This window comes from Sceloporus occidentalis, unplaced genomic scaffold (genome assembly GCF_023333645.1).
Source record: "Sceloporus occidentalis isolate IW3139 unplaced genomic scaffold, rSceOcc1.0.p SCAF_57, whole genome shotgun sequence".
Lineage (NCBI taxonomy): Eukaryota > Metazoa > Chordata > Lepidosauria > Squamata > Phrynosomatidae > Sceloporus > Sceloporus occidentalis.
Window position 1 is genome coordinate 1,181,221 of NW_028317037.1, and position 15,519 is coordinate 1,196,739.

Here is a 15,519-nt window from a genome sequence, read left to right on the forward strand (position 1 = left end):
CTAAAGGCTTCTAAAAACAGATCAAAGAGCTAACAGTAAAAGCACTGGTAAAACACAATAACAACTTGTCATTGTTGTGTCCCAAACCCGCCCAATTCCTCCCATCCACAATAAAATACAATTAAATTCTTAAACAATTATTAAAACAATTATTAAAAATAGGGCAGAAGCAGTTAGAGCAGTTGCTGAACAATTCAATTAATAAGAGATTGCTGGAATGCTAATCTGGAAAGAGATATGTCTTGATGAGCTTTTTAAAGCCTTAAAGACTGGTGATATATCGGATCTCTTCTGGAGGCTGTTCCATAACTTGGGAGAAGGTCCTTTGTGTAACTGCAGAGAGCCTTGTTATTGCTGACTTACAGTAAGTTTTTACTAGAGGACCTCAAAGTGTGGGGCAGATTGTATGGGAGAAGGGTATCCCGTAAGTAAGATGGACCCAAGCCATGGAGGGCTTTAAAGGTTATAACCAAGACCTTGTACTGTCCCAGGAAATTAATGAGCAGCCATTATAGGTGTGATATGGACACCTCTAGATATTCCAGTGACCACTCTGGCTGCCATATTTTGGATTAGTTGAAGTTTCCGTACTAAGTGCAAGGATAGCCCTATGTAGAGCTCATTGCAGAAGTCAAGACATGAGGTTATCAGCGCATGCATCATAGTTTTCATGTCCTCAGGTTCCAGGAAGAGATGCAGTTGGCGTATCAACCAAAGCTGATAACAGGCACTCCTTGCTGTCACATCTATCTGAGCTGACATCTGGAGGACAGATTCAGGAGCACCCCCAAACACAGTCCTTTAGGGGAAGTGCAGCCGCTTCCAGGACCAGTTGGCAAACCTCCATACCTGGATTAGGACCTCCAACAATCAGCACCTCCGTTTAATCTGGATTCAGTTTCAGTCTGTTTTTCCTCATCCAGCCCATTACTGCCCCAAGACATTCATTCAGAGGGGAGATGCCTTCCTTAGTTGACGCTGAGATATATCTTGGTGTCATGAGGATACTGATAGCATCCCTCCCCATGCCTCTGGATGATCTCTCGCAGCGGTTTCATGTAGATGTTAAACAGCACTGAAAGAAAGCATCCTTAAAGTTGTGCATAGATGGTACCTGACACCATGACAACTTGCAGGCCTTACTAAGAGCCCCATCTCATGCTGTTGGAGAGGATGTAATACTAGAGGTACCTGCCTCCACATGTGGTACGACTGTCCAAGTGTATTTGCATTTTGGCATTCAGTAGTTAACTTAGTTTCAGAAATCAGTGATCAAAAGACTGTCCCTTCTCCAGAACTTTTATTGCTTTCAATGTTTATTAATGAAAACAAGACATTACCCAATAAAGATATTGTTGCATTTTTGTTGGCATTGGCCAGGACTGAAATTGCCAGGGCTGGGAAAACTGGAAAGGTCAATATGACTGATTGGTGGTCTCGATTTTGGGATTTTTGGTTTATGGAAAAGCTCACTGATCAATCTAGAAGGTTGACTCTTCCTCTGCCTTTTGAAGAACGATGGTCCCACTTATATCTGATCTCAACCACATTGGAGCAGAAGTGGGCCTTCCTTTGTAATATGATTCCCTTTCGAGGACTGAACTGGTGCAAAGAAGGTATCTCTGTCTTCTGAGTCCATCCCTGTTTTTATGTAATGTTGCCCTTTTACATCCCATGTGACCTTGAATTTTTGAAGTTGGTTTTTAAGGTTTAAGAAAAAACAGCATTAGTGACAGGACGAGTCCCCGAGGAACGCCAGATTTAAGCTCCCTTTTAGAGGAGCAACTGTCCCCAAGCATCTCCATCTGGAATCTGCCTGAGAGATAGGACCAGAACCACTGCAACGCATTGCCCTTGATCCCCAATTCCCTCAGGCTTTCCATAAGGATGCCATGGTCGATGGTATCGAAGGCCTCTGTGAGATCCAAAAGCATCAACCGGGTCACACTTCACATGTCGATTCTCAAGCAAAGATCATCTACTAAGGCGGCCATAACAGTTTCGACTCCGTATCCCACCCTGAAGCCAGTTTGAAATGGGTCCAGATAATCCATTTCATCCAAGACCGCTTGGAGTTGAAGAGCAACTGCCCTCTCAATCATGTTGTTTAGAAATAGAAGATGGGAGACCGGTCTGTAATTGTTCATCTCCAAGGGATCTAGGGACGGCTTTTCCATAAACAGCCGTAACACCGCTTCTTTTAAGCAAGATGGAAAATAGCCCTCCCTAAGAGATGCATCTATGATATATCTCAGGTGAGTCCTAAGTGCATCTTCTCCTTGGAGGACCAGCCATGAAGGCCAAGGATCCAGAGGGAAAGTTGTCTTCTTCTCATTTCCAGGGAGTGTGGCCACCTCCTTAGTACTCACAGATTCAAACTGATCCAGTATGATCTTATTCACAGAGTCACTGGACACCTGACCTATGGCCTCTGCAATAATGCTGGCATCCAAGTCAGGTCTTATCATTTAAAGCAGGGGTCCTCAAACTCTGGCCTCCAGATGTTTTGGACTTCAGCTCCCAGAATCTCAGATCATTGGCCAAGCTGTCAGGGAGGGCATTATGAGGTAGGAAGGAAATTTGCATGTGGATGGTGATTGGCTGAGGGACAAAGAGGAAGGAGGAGCCTTTGTAGGGCTCTGTAAGTCTATTCAGATTGACTGTAGACTACTGAGGTAGGAAGGAAATTTGCATATGGATAGTGATTGGCTGAGGCTTCTGGGAGATGAAGTCCAAAACACCTGGAGGGCTGGAGTTTGAGGATCCCTGATTTAAAGCATGACAGTGAGCTGTGATAGCTCTTACAATGGGTCCTGGGGGATGGGTACATTAGTCTGGTCCAAGATACCCCCACCTCGCTCCAATAGTCCCATTATGCTTCTCTTCCCTTGGCCCTTTCACTCCTTCTTTCCTTCCTTCCCTTCCTTCTCTTCCTTTCACCTCCAGCCAGCCAGGCAGAGAGCTGAGCCAAGCCAGAAGCAACCCTTTCTCTCCCCCAATTCCTCCAGGGGCCAAGGAAGGCAGCAGAGGCAAGGCAGCAGTGAGAGGGGCATGGCCAGGACTGTAGATCCCCCCCAAGGCCAGAGGATGCCAGCCAGGAGGCAGCCTTCTCCCTTAACATCCCTGGCTCCCAGTGTCAGGGACGCAGTGGTGAATGGTGGGTGAGGCTGTGGGTGCCACTTTAAAGGGTCCCTTCAGTCTGCCCTGGGAACAACCCTCACCCATCCGAGGACAGACTATGCCAACTGGCTGGTACCTTTTTCCTTGTGTACTTTCATTTCATATGTACTTGGACAGATCTGTGGTGGGACACTTGGAGGGAGATGAGCATGGGCAAGGAGAATATCATTCAGATGGCGAATTGGGGGGGACAGATATTGACTGTGGAACGGCTATACAAAATGTGCATGGTGCGCTAACGGGGTGAAATGTCGTTACAGCGGAAGAAGAGATTGATGTTTGATATCTATCTTCCCTTCTATTCACCCTGCTATCCCAAAAGAGAAGGAAAGCATACCAAAACAACCACAGAACCTTTGCCTGCTCTTGTGTAATACCAGGTCAGTCAAACATAAAACGTAGATAGTCCATGATCTCCTTCTGGACGAAGAGGCTGACCTGGCTTGCTTCACGGAGACCTGGCTGGGTGATGATAGCTCAGCCACCTGGGATCAGGCCTCACCAGCCGGGTTCTCTGTCAGTGAGCAGGTAAGGGGACGTCGCTTTGGTCCATCAAGACAATCTTGCTTTGGTCAGGATACCTATCCATAAGATGGACCACATCGAATGTATTTGCCTCAGCTTAAAACTAGGGAGTCTGGGGATTCTGTTGGTTTAATGTCCACTCCGTTGCTTAACGGACTTCCTAGCAGAGCTGACACAACTGGTCTTTGTGCTGCTGCTGGAGTCACCTAGGCTTTTAGTCCTGGGCGACCTCAACATCCCTCTCAAGGCCAGTTTAATGAACGTATCTGGTGCAGATCGGGAGTCCATGGTCAGCTTGACAAACGTGGGCCTTTCCCAGATATTCTCTGAGCCCACACACTGTGCAGGTCATACTCTTGATGTTCTCTTCTGAAGGTAACAGGCACATCCGTGAGTGGAGGTAGTCAGTATCTCCACATTGTCATGGACCATGGATCATTTCCTGGTCAAGGTTGGGCTGAAGGCCACTATTCCCCCCCCCCCCCCCCGTCAGGGGTGGAGGACCTATTAAAATGGTCTGCCCTCGAAGGTTGATGCAACCCACTAGGTTGCCAGAGGCAGAGGGTTTGATGGCTGGTAATGCCTGCGATTCTGTTGAAGCTCTGATCAATACTTGGAACAATGGTCTTACCAGAGCTATAGACACTATTGCTCCCAAGTGCCCTTTTTCAACCCGCTTCAAATCGCAATTTGTGGTATACTAAAGATCTCAAATTAATGAAGGGGTTGGACAACGGCTAGAGTGCCGCTGGCAGAAATATGGAGTGATACATGATAAAGGTTTTTTCTTAAATCCTATGGAGTAGCAATAGATGCAGCTAAGAAGTCCTTCTACTCTGCATGTATTGCATCTGCAAAGTCTCATCCAGCAGAGCTATTCAGGGTGGTAAGGGACTTGACTCAAATGCCTCCACCCTGAACTCTTTATTGGAACCTACAAAAGTCTGCTCTGATGCTTTTAATAACAACTTCGCAGACAAAATCTCTCTGATGAGAATCAATTTGGACTCTGGCTTTACAACAGAGGCGACAGGAGAGGTATCCAGAGCCTCCGCCTATACTGTTCTTCTGGATGCGCCGGGGGTTCAGGAGCCTCCCCTTCCTTCCCTCATTTCTTCCTTTGAGGAAACCACAATGGAGCCCAAGGTGCAGAGCTGGAAAGTCAGGAAAGGAAGGATCTAGTTTGGAAATATAGCTGTCCCTGGGTATCCTGTATATTTGTGTGTGTGTGTGTGTTTGCCTCTGCTGTTCCTATGGCTGGGAATGGAGCTGAGGACGGAGGACTGAAGAAAGGGTCAGTTTTGGGCAAATTCAGAACTTCTGTGCAACAAAGAGTCCAATGTGTTGAAATAGCAAAGAACTTTATGGTGAACACATAGAAATTCCGTGTTTAAGCCAGAACTGCCCACTCCAATCCAAACAATACATTAAAACCCCAAAACCTAAAACATCACCCACTTCCAAACCTAGCTCCCACCTCCAATTCCCACAGTCTATGCTCTGCAGGTATCAAGGACCCTTTGACATTCCCACAAACTAACCCTTTCTGTTAATACTGGCCTCCAACCTTCTTAGGCCAAAATCCCACAAATTGCAAAAGCTATCATTCCCATAACTAATAAAGCCAGCTGTAACAAATCCCAACCCCCCATCTACTTAACCTATACCATGACCCACAATCCCCAGCCAAACATACAACCCAAAGTAATTTTCTATACGATTAGCAATGAAAACCTAATCTTAACAAAGTATAACTTTAAAACATAAACAGACATATGGACAGACAAACCTTACAAACAATATCACAAGGGCCTGTTTTGGACTGTTGGATTGAAAATATATTTTTTGTATTCGTTATTGACAAATATAATGTTAGTTCACTACTGAGATTTTTGTGGCTTCTCTCCTGTGTGGACTCTCTGATGTGTCACTTGGACTGACTTCTGAGAAAAACATTTCCCACAATGCTGGCATTTGTATGGCTTCTCTGCTGTGTGGACTCTCTGATGTGTCACTAGGATTGACTTCTGAGAAAAACATTTCCCACAATGCTGGCATTTGTATGGCTTCTCTCCTGTGTGGACTCTCTGATGCATCACTAAATGTGACATCTGGGAAAAACACTTCACACAATGCTGGCATTTGTATGGCTTCTCTCCTGTGTGGATTCTCTGATGTGTCACTAGGTCTGACTTCTGAGAAAAACATTTCCCACAATGCTGGCATTTGTATGGCTTCTCTCCTGTGTGGACTCTCTGATGTGTCACCAGGACTGACTTCTGAGAAAAACATTTCCCACAAGGCTGGCATTTGTATGGCTTCGCTCCTGTGTGGACTCTCTGATGTTTCACTAGGTCTGACTTCTGAGAAAAACATTTCCCACAAGGCTGGCATTTGTATGGCTTCGCTCCTGTGTGGACTCTCTGATGTGTCACTAAGACTGACTTCAAATAAAAACATTTCCCACAATGCTGGCATTTGTATGGCTTCTCTCCTGTGTGGACTCTCTGATGTGTCACTAGGTGTGACTTCAAACAAAAACATTTCCCACAATGCTGGCATTTGTATGGCTTCTCTCCTGTGTGGACTCTCTGATGTATGACAAGGATTGACTTGTAAGCAAAATGTTTCCCACAATGCTGGCATTTATGTGACTTCTTTCCTCTGTGGACTCTCTCATGACTCAAGTGTTCTTCTGTAAAGAAAGACAAGCACAGATGAGACTGAAAATCAGAGTTAAGAGAGGAGGGTATTACCCCATGGTTTAGCCCTCATTCATCCCTCCTTATTAGAGATAAAATTAAGAAAGTTTCTGTGAGTAACTGAAGCATGACCCTGCTGTTTATGGCCCTAAATCCATGGAACGATTGTATATTTACTTATAAGAGTTAACAAAGAAGAGATTGGAGGGGGTCTACCTTAAGGGAATCACTAGAAGGAGATATTCAGACAAAGGACTGTTGAAAAAATATTCCATTAAACATGTGCAAAAATACTTTGATTGACAGGTGGCATCATATCCTGTGAGACTGCCATCGAGTCCTAAGTCACAGCCCAAGGCATGATTGAAGCTGAACGCAGAGGTCCCTTCATGCTGTTTGGCACCAGGAGATGACTCACAACCAATACAGTATGCAGCTCTCATGCGGATTGGTGTGGATAGGATAGGAGTTGTGTGTACAAGGGATGTTGAAGATGATGGAATTCAGAGAGGAGAGCTTGCAAATATTTGTATTATTTTGCAACTCAAGATAGAGAACCTCTGAGGATTTAGATGAAATCAACTGTGTTTGTGACTTATTTTTAAGTGTGAAAAGTGGTCAGTGCATTGCCAATATCTATATATCTGGCTATTTACTTCCGTACTCTGCTATGTTATTGCTGAGTTGCATCTCAAAGTGTCACCCTCAGATTGTAGTGTACACTGGATTTTGAACACAATCGAAATTCAGAGCCAAGAAGGACTCGAGATTCTATGTGCTAATGATTTTTATCTGAGATATTTGCACCAAGGACCCATTGCATTCAATTTGGTTTCAGACCACCACCACCACCACCCCCCCCCCCCCCGCCAGAAACATTCTAAAGTGATTTAAACCTTTTTGAACACTCGGTTACATGGATCTGTAACTGGTTGACTGGCTGAACCCAATGATGGCTCCTTTTCATCCTGGAGGGAAGTGATCAGTGGGGTCCCACAGGGTTCTGTCCTGGGCCCAGTGCTATTCAAAATTTTTATCAATGACCTGGATGACAGAATTGAGGGTATACTTATCAAATTTGCAGATGACACCAAATTAGGAGGAGTAGCTAATACCTCTGAGGAATGGATCAAACTTCAGTATGGCCTGAATAGACAAAGCTGGGCCAAAGCTAAAAAAATGAATTTCAACATAGGGAAATGTAAGATACTGTACTCAGGCCGGAAAAATAAATGCACAGATATAGGATGGGTGACTCCTGGCTGAATGAAACTACATGTGAAAGGGATCTAGGAGTCCAAGTAGACCACAAGTTGAACATGAGTCAACAGTGTGATGCGGCAGCTAAAAAGGTCAATGCAATTTTTGGCTGCATCAATTGAACTATAGTCTCTAGATCAAAGGAAGTAATAGTGCCACTCTATTCTGCTTTGGTCAGAGCCCACCTGGAATACTGTGTCCAGTTCTAGACACCACAATTCAAAAAGGACAGAACAATGGAAGCAAGGCACAGGGAAAGAGGTTCAGCCTAAACATTAGGAAGAACTTCCTGACAGTAAGAGCTATTCAACAGTGGAATATACTCCCTCAGAGCATATTAGCGTCTCATTCTGGTTATTACTATTATTCCTTCTTTGAAGGGTTTTAAAGGTCTTTGAAGGACTTTAAACAAAGGCTGGGTTGCCATCTACTGGGTATTCTTTCAATGTGTTTCCTGCATGGCAATGGCTTGAACCAGACGGTCCTTGTGGTCTATTCCAACTCTATGATTCTATGATTCTAAAGTGGAATCATAGTGCCATGATAATGTAGTATGAAAGGGACCTCAGTCTTCATAGGAAAGGCAATGAATTCAGCTTCCTTACCCACAGAGGCCACATTCTCATAATTCTCCATCATCACATCCTTGTACATAAGTCTCTGCTTCTTCGTCAACAATTTCCATTCGTCCTCAGTGAAATATACTGCCACATCCGCAAAGGTTACCTGCAACAGAATATAGCCCTCATCCAGAGAATGACTAAGCAAAAGGGAAGGAAAGCACATGGTTCATCCAAATATTATTTGATCACTTTAGATTTCAGTCCAGGAAATAAACTTTAAATTCTGTCAGCAAGAAAAAAGCTACTGCCTTTGAGATCCAGTTTGTCTAGAATCTTTTCAATATAATACATAATATAATTTAGGCCATGGCTGGGATATTGAAGATGGATTAGGATACTGACTATCCCAACACATACAGTACATTTAACCACCAAAGAATTATGGTGCATTTAGACATTTCTTGCCACATTTCTAGGGCAAACGTCATTTTTAATAACGCTTCTGGGGAGCACTCAGGGCTTGAGGGTCACTGGGCCCACCCCATATTTAGATCCAGAGATGTTCTTCCATAGCCCCAAACATTTCATAGATGGGAAAAGCAAGACACATGTGGACAAGCAACCCAGAAGGCAGTAAAGATGGCCAAAGTTGTTTCTGAAGAAGAACACATAATAAGCTAGGAAGGGCACAGCAGTTTGCTTTTGCTTCAGCCTCCTGGGAAGGGCCATAGCCTGTCTCCTTCTTTCCTCTCCTCTCCCCACTTTTGAGTTGATGGGGTGCAGACTCCATTGCACTCAGGAACTGAAGTGAGCTGAGAAGGGGGAAGTGGGAGGAGGAGAGAGCAACCATGACATTTTTAAAAGCCCCTGAAATAATGAGGTGACAGAGGATTAACCAGGACTGTCTCTGCCAAACTCCGACAGTATTTTATTTGCTTCCTTTCAAAAATTGGCCCAGCAGTGACACAGATGAAGCTATTAGGATAGTGACTCACCAAAGAGCTGTTGTACTTCGACAGCCTCTTTCTCTTCAAGCACAACTCCCTCCGCTTGGCCTCTGTGTCAGCCATCAGGTGGGCAGGGGGTCCTTGTGGCCCTGCACTTGGTCAATTCCAGAAAGAGAGGCCCAAAGCCGTGTCCAAGGAGGCCGAGATGAAGTTCCTGAGAGAAGGGACCAGGATTAGGATTGGCTTGGCAAGAAACACTGCAGCACCCAAAGACACAAAGAACATCATCCTGCTGGTGAGATACGCAGGTGACATATGCCTCCTTTGGGCCGATGCAGAGGTGGTCATCCCCTTCCTCCCTCTGCATCAAATAAAGCCCCCTGGACCTAGCATAGATTCACTGCAGCTCCCCTACAGAAGAGATACTCCATGCCTTCTTGGAGTGGTGGGGGATCAGGGGATGGGGAATTGGAGAGGGCCCTGGTTATGTCCCCGTAGCTAGATGTGAAATGGTTGCATCATTTGTTGAAACCTCCTGACCTCCCCAGTGACCCTCAGAGGAAGATGCCTTCATTTTGCTTCTCACTACATAAACACAGCTGCATGCTTCTTCAATACCTCACACCCAACACTCTCACTAGGCATGGAATGGCCATATGGGATTGCTTCCACAATTCTATGGTAGGACCTGTGTCAGTGAATGGCCAGTTTTAGCCTGATCCCACATGTAGCAACACTGGAGAATAGAGGCCCAATGTTTGTGAAGAATAATAATAAGGCTTGTATTAAAAGTATCCTCCCCATTTCTGATCCCTTTTAAAACCCATGTTCCCCAGAAGGAGCAGAGCTGTGTAATAAGAAAACTCTCTCAGAAAAGAGACCCAAAAGACACACAAAGAGACACACTTCCTTCCTTTTGGCCCAAAGAGCCTGGCCCCCTTCTGACTCTGGAGCCTCAGGAGAGGAAAAGAGGCCTCTGTTCAATTGAGACCTCAGAGAAGGTTCCGGAATATTATTCCCCACAGTCACAAGCAGCACAAAATGTTCACCAGAACACAAAATGGCCGCCACAGCACAAAATGGCCACCAGAACACAAAATGGCTGCCAGAACACAAAATTGCCACTAGAACACAAAATGGCAGCTGAAACACAAAATGGCTGCTTCCGCCTAAGCACTTGGCAGTTGGCAGTTTGAGCCCTTCAGGGGAGAGAGAGAGACTGAGGGGAAGAGTGGAAGGAGGTCCTGGAGGGAGGGGGCCTTGGGAGATATAGGGCCTTCCTGAGATATTCAGTGTTCGCTTCCTAACAAAGGGGTTTCTGGCCTCTTAAAGGATTTGGGGCAAACTGGATCTGAATGGCAGTAGTAGCCTTTTCTCTTGCCAATGGGACTTAAAGTGTATTTCCTGGACAGGATCTCCCAGCATCCACATGGCCAGAAAGAGAAGGGGGCCCTGCCCTGCAGTAAGGCCCCTCCAATCCCTCTGAACCGAGCACTACAACTCCCATGTCTTCGTTCTTTCTTTCTTTCTTTCTTTCTTTCTTTCTTTCTTTCTTTCTTTCATTCTACCTAGCTGCCTTGTGTTAGTGGTGTTACTGCTCTTGTTGTTGTTGTGTGCCTCCAAGTTGTTTCTAACTTATGGCAACCCTAAGAAAAGCCTGTTGCAGGGTTTTCTTGGCAAGATTTGTTCAGAAGTGGTTTTGCAAGTGCCTCCCTCTGAGGCTGAGAGAGTGTGACCTGCCTAAGGTCACTCAGTGAGTTTCCATGGCCAAAAGGGCATTCGAACCCTGGGCTCCAGGGTCACAGTCCAATGCTCCAGCCACTAAACCACACTGTCTCTTTTTTGAGGCTTTGTTGTTTTTTGTGGAGTGGCCCGAATTCATTGCCGACTTCTGGGGAGCCTCTCCTGGGGTTTTCTTGGCAAGAGTTGTTCAAAGGAGATTTGCCATTGCCTTCCCTGAGGCTGAGAGAGTGTGGCTTCTTGCCCAAGGGACCCAGATGGTTTCATGGAGGAGTGGGGCACTAGACTCTGACCTCCAGAGTTGAAACCCAACACTCAAACCACTGCACCACACTGCCTCCCATTCCCATGTACAACTTGTGAAATAATTGCAGACTTATTTCTGTTCTTCATGTGTGTCTTCAAGTCATTTCTAACTTATGGTGCCCCCAAGGCAACCTTATCATGGGGTTTCCTTGGTATGTTTCTTCAGAGAGGGGTCTCCAATGCCATTGAGGCTGAGAGAGTGTGACTTGCCAAGGGTCACCTAAGTCCAAAACACACTGCAGCAATAATCCAATCTGAGATTGCTTTAACTGCCCTGGGTCAGTGCTAAGGAATTCTGGGAAATGTAGTTTTGTGAGACATTGATCCTTCTCTGTCAGAGGGCTCTGGTGTCACAATAAGTCCCTCCCTCCCAACACTTTCGCATTTACCCCCAAAACCAGCACAAAGCTGGCAGATGGAAAGAAGTTTTAAAGCAGCATTTAAATCTGCAATATTTGTTTTTTAAAGACTAAATGCTATTATCAGTTTTGAAGCTATTATTACAGAAAGACGCAGAGTGCAAACTCCTCAAGTACCTTTATTTTCTGGAGTGAGATGGGCTTTTCCAACTGACTCACTGTGATGATCTCCGGTGGTCCAAGCAGCCAAACTGCGGCCCTGTAATAATAATAATAATAATAATAATAATAATAATAATAATAATAATATTTTTATACTCCTCACTTCAGCCAAAAGGCTATCAGAGTGGATTACAAATTGTTAATTAGACATTTAGACATTATGGCTCTTAGCTCAGCAGACCCTGAACTTCCTTAAATCACGCTGCCTCCACCCAGTGAATTATAAAAGGGTTTCCCTTAACCTACACTGGGACCAGTTAAGGAACCTTATTTCTACTTCTTTACTGATCTTCCCAAGCATCAACCGACCCAAGACACGTGTAAAAGGAGCGTTGAGTAGTAGATACTCCAAGGAGGTATTCATTATAAATAACAAAATATAACTGAAATATAAGTCCTACAAGATATTAAGAGTCTTTCATCTACAATATTTGTAGGTATATAATATTCAATTCATACTAGCTATTAAAGAAATAAATAAACCTAAGTGTCCAATTCTGAGACTAACTTCCAAGATCCGCTCTTTAACTCTCTCTCTTGATCTCCAACCGACACAATTCCCCCAACTGTCTCTTGGTCTCTCAGGCCTTATATCTCCTTCTCACGGAAGCTTCCAGAAGAACCTTCATCTTGCTCTCTGATTGGTCAAGAGAGCCTTCTGTAGCAGTGATGTCACTCTGCATTTGCATAAACCTCCCTTTTCTGCCTGAAGAAGACCTCCATTGAATGGAGCCCAGGCATTACACTTTCCCAAGGCAAGGCTTGCACCTATTTCCAATGTTGTTCTTGGGGTCTGCCTCCCAGTTGTTTCCAGGTCTTATAGTGACCTTTTGGGAGTCTCTGAAGGGGTTTTCTTGGCAGGTTCCTTCAGAGTGGGTTTCCCATGGCCATCCTCTGAGGCTGAGAGAGTGAGACTTGCCCAAGGCTTCAGTTCTTTTGGAAGCCTTTTTGCTTTTATCTTCTAGAAGGCAGCTGAGGTGTTGCTTCTTGCTCTGAAGAATGAGGGGAACCTTCTGACATCCAAAAGGTTAACATTCTCTGGAGTTATGTCTGATAATATGTATGTATGTATTATGTATACACAGAACAATTACAATACACAAATCAGCTTTAATTGATCTACTCTGAATAACATACTGATGTAATGCAGAATAACATCTAAACAATGATAATGTAAAAACTAATTTCAGTTTATTACTATGAATAACCTACTAATGTAGGTAATACAGAATGACTTCTTCAAAAAATAATATAAACAAGGGCAATTGTGAGTACAGGTACACAAAGGCTTCAGTACAATGATAATACAGTGGAACCTCGCCATACGCTGTCTTGACATACATGGACTTGAGCGTACGCGCTCAAGCAGCGGGGCACGCACGGGGCAGAAGGGGTGGCGCGTCCCATTCAATTGAATGGGCGTGCACGCCCGTTACACCCTGTGCGCCGCCGCGCCGCTGTGCATGAGCCCCATTGTTTCCAATGGGGCTTGAGCATAGGCAAAATTCGCCATACGCAGAGAGATCCGGAATGGATCCCCCGTGTAAGGTGAGGTTGCACTGTACATATAATTAAGAATGGGATACAACAAAACAATAAAAGGAACAATTACAAGACACAAACTCCCTCCAATATATCTGCTCTAGGTGACATGCTAAAATAGATGATATGAAACTAAATAAGTGTTATTATCCCTGTCTTTGGGAATTGATGGAGGATGTTTCAAGACAAGAGGCCTTCCTCAGCCGCAAGGGAGCAGGCTGTTTTCTGAGATACTCTAGTTCTTCTTCCTTCAAAAAATGTGCCAGATACGTATTTTGCAGCCAATCTTCCTCTGCTTTCCTGCATGAAACCTGTCCTGGTTTTGGGATCTTCTGGGGAGGCCCTGGTTGCTGTCCCACGAAACTCTCAGGTGCATTTGGGGGGAAGGCAGGAGAGGGCTGCTTGGGGGCTGCTCTCAGGAGTCGGGACCCCTTCTTAGTCTTGCCTTTTTCATTCATATTCTGCTTCCCCCGATTTGGGACACAAGGCAGGTTCTGACCATTAAAACAACCATTGTTTTTGTTGTGTGTCTTGAAGTGGTTTCGGACTTATGGCGACGCTATCCTGGGTTGTTCTTGGCAAGATTTGTTCAGAGGAGCTTTGCCATTGCCTTCCCTTGAGGCTGAGAGAGTGCGACTTCCCCAAGGTCACCCAGAAGGTTTCTTTTTTAAATCTTTATTGTATTAAAAGACATATAACTTGAATAGATGGTACTTTACTCCCTGGAAAATGAAAAAAAGTCTATAGAATATCGGACGGAAACTGTTGGAGATGTAAAAGCAAAAAGGGTGCCCTTTACCACTCAGTGTAAATCGCTTTGATCTTTATGGAAAAGTGGTATATAAATAAAATTTATTATTATTATTATTATTAGTGGTGGGGTTGTGAGGAAATTCAGAAATTTTGGGAAATGATTCATGAATCCATTCAACAGATACTCGAAATTAAATTCCCAATGAACCCAAAGTTGTATCTTTTGAATATAACTTCGGTACTAAATTCAAAAGAAGAAAACAAAATTTGGAGAATTTTACTTTATTTTGTTTTGGCATCTAGAACAGAAATAGCTAAATTATGGAAATCTGATAAGAGATCAACTTGGGGAAACTGGATGCTGAAAGTAAATGAGTCCAAGGAATTGGGTAGACTATCATAAATAAGCCAAAATCATGATAAAGGCAGAAGAAAGGAGGAGTGGAAGAACGTTTTGATAAAGTGGGGAAAAGAATGGGAATTAAACTTGTCGCTAGTGGAGGACTAATCAAAGTCCTCTCTTTTTACTGTTCTCAGTGGATTTGGGAGAATGAAATTTAAGGATCTTTAAGAATATTATGATTCCTTCTTTATCATGCTTTACTTTAAGCAGGAGACTCAAACTTTCTTCTACTGACCCATAATTAATCAAGAAATAAAAATACACATTTAAACCAATTTTGGAAGAACAGACTTTGTAGGTTCAATTCCAGTTAATTCAGACCTCAATGTCCTTCAGATTTAAGTTCCATCCTTTTTCCATTCCTCTTCTCTTTTTCCATATCGTAATTCTGGGCCCTACAAGAGAGTTTGTCCCGTTCCCTGTAATCATTAACTCTCTGCATCCAGTTTTCCCATCTTGGAGTCTCATCTGACTTCCATAACTTTGCTATTTCAATTCTAGCTGCTGTTACAAGATATAATATAATCCTCCAATATTGTCTTTCATCCGGTGGGCTTAAAATTGAAGTTATATTGAGTAAGTACAACTTAGGGCTCATTGGGAATTTTATTCCCAATATCTGCTGTATTGAGTCATGTCCTTTCTTCCAAAATGTCTGAATTTCCCTGCAATGCCACCATATATGATAGATGTTTCCCTTTTTACAATCACACCCCAACAATTCCCCTGTGCTAATTTATAAGGGTTTTTTAGCTTCCATGGGGTGTAATATCACCTGTTCATTATTTTCATGTGATTCCCTTTTAGATCCTGCGCTACTGTAAATGTATTTGTTCTATTCCAGGCGTTTTGCCATTCTTCCATTTCTATTTTGCGTGCAGGCTGAGGTGGAGAGGAGGCCTCTGGCGCTGCTCCTCCGCCTCCTCTTCGCTGCCACTGCCGCAATCACTGCCACCTCCACAGAAGTGCTGGAGGCCTCTTGGGGAAAAGGAGGGGAAAAGATGGGGAGGGGAGGAG